The following is a 2,352-nucleotide window of genomic DNA, read 5'->3' on the forward strand; positions in this document are numbered from 1 at the left end:
AATCCGGAAAGTCTAAACATTGTCTGTGGTATTCCGAGTAGGATTCAGGGATTGAATGACTGTGACGAGCTTCAAACTCACAAGGGTTGGGCGTAGTGACAGACGCAAAATGATCAATGGATCCTATTCCAGCATGAGTGAGAACCGTCAGATGATTAGCCGTGTGGTGACAGCGCACCTGGACCATTTTCACTGAGAGGACGGATGGTAGCCATTGACAACGGTGATCCACCAACACACAGCTTGCCATAGGAGGAACCTTGCGTGCGTGAAGAAGAAGACAGGGGGAAAGCAGACATTCAGAAGACAAAGCATCTCCAAAACTCTAACATATTCTCCATTACTGCATAACAAGTATTTATTTCATGCTCTTTTATTTTTCGCAATTCAGACTGATAATCATAATTAATCTCCTGACTAAGATTAGCAAGATAACCATAGATTGCTTCAAGCCAACAATCTCCGTGGGATCGACCCTTACTCACGTAAGGTATTACTTGGACGACCCAGTGCACTTGTTGGTTAGTGGTAAGGAGTTGTGAAAAGTGTGAATCACAATTTTGTGCACCATGCTTCCACTGTGCTTAATCACCTCAATCAAAGGTAAGCAATCCATCTCTATTATGGTTTTTCCCATGTCAAAATTTTTTACCATGGTTATTACTTTTCTCAGTGCCTAGGCTTCTATCACCAGACTTAAATTAACGTGTATGTTAGAAGCTGTACCTCCTCTTATTCTGCCCTCTGCGTCTTTGATCACCACAGTAATCACCCTTGAGCTTGATTCGGTTGAAAAAGATGCATATACATTAATCTTTAGCCATTCCTCTAGGGGGGTCTCCAAGATATAGGTAGCTTTCCATTCTTTTTCCTGTAGTAGAAATTATAATGGTGACCTCTAATATCTTACTGAATTCTACTTCTTGAAATTTAGCAAATTGAATTATAGCATGTGGATCTGGATTTATGTGTTGATGAATGATTGCGTTCCTAGTCTTTCATATTGGCCAAATTATGTGACAAATTCTCCTCCAATAAATTTTTTTTTCTGCCATGTCTATAGTGTCGCTTGCTTGGATCCTTCCTATTAACCAGTTACCTAGGGAAGTCACCGTATCTTTTATGGGGGTGCTCTGGACCTGGGAACCAAACCATGTAGCTCTGGTCCAGGGGCAGAGAAGGATGACATGTTCGGTGGTTTTTTCCTCCTGCAAACAAATAGGACATTTTAAATATTTTAATAATATCGAAATTATAATAATTTTAATTGTTAATTGTTAATTATAAAATATTTATAATTTAGATCAACCATCAGAATTATTGGAATACAATATTCCTGCAATAGTTTAAAATTTTATTCTAAATTTCATATAAAATACAAAATAGTACTAATGTATTAATTAAATAGCATATTATAACAACCTCTCTACAGAAACGCAGTACGATTTTTTCTACTGGCTAGCTGCTAGCAAGTTAAATAATTAGGGTTGCAAGTTGCAAGTAAGTAAGAAAAGAGGTTAAGAGAGAAGAGAAGAGAAATTTGAAGTTAGTTATTCTCTTCTTAACCAAATTAGCTCTTACTAGTATAATATTATGTATTGCTCTTCACAAGAACATTTTAATTTTTTGTGGCACATTCATACTCCATATGCCATTCCATAGCTCTTTTAGATCACTGCTTGCCGAGGGTTGAGCTTTGTTCCTTTTAGTTTCCTCTCCTTTGGTGATGTGATACCCTGTTTTGACAGAATAGTCGCCGTCCTGCCTGAATGGCCATATCAGGAGGTCCGGTCTTGAAATTCTACTCAAGGAAGTGTTAACAATGAGATTAGTCGTGTTGTCAGAATAAATCTTTGACCTTTGCTTCATTCCACTCTCTTTCATCAACAAGGTCAGCCACCCTATGATTCAGATACACACTCACTCTTAAATGGGCATTTAGTCCAAGAATTCAATTCTTCATTCTTACATGGACTTTACTTCCGGACCCTATACTCCATTTCCCATTCTTCTTCAAAAACTCCCTTTGATCATGCTCCTTCATATCCATGATTCATTCTTGTGCTTTGGAGCATCCCAAAACTCATTATTAGGGAAGTAAATGGCTTTTAGCACCGACCTTTACCCAAAGGTCTTCCGGGTCCCTAGATAATCTCCAAGCTTGTTTAGCTAGCTGAGTTGTATTCTAGTGGTAAAAATCTTTAAAGCCTAAACCATCATCCCTCTTGCTTGTACAAAGCTTATCCCAACTTTTTCAATGAATTTCTTTTTCTTTTCCAGTGCTTTTCCACCAGAATTTGGCTGTTTTAGAGCACAATTTCTTGCAGAAGTTTTTTTGAAAATATTAGTACG

Source organism: Arachis ipaensis, chromosome B09, assembly GCF_000816755.2.
Source record: "Arachis ipaensis cultivar K30076 chromosome B09, Araip1.1, whole genome shotgun sequence".
Lineage (NCBI taxonomy): Eukaryota > Viridiplantae > Streptophyta > Magnoliopsida > Fabales > Fabaceae > Arachis > Arachis ipaensis.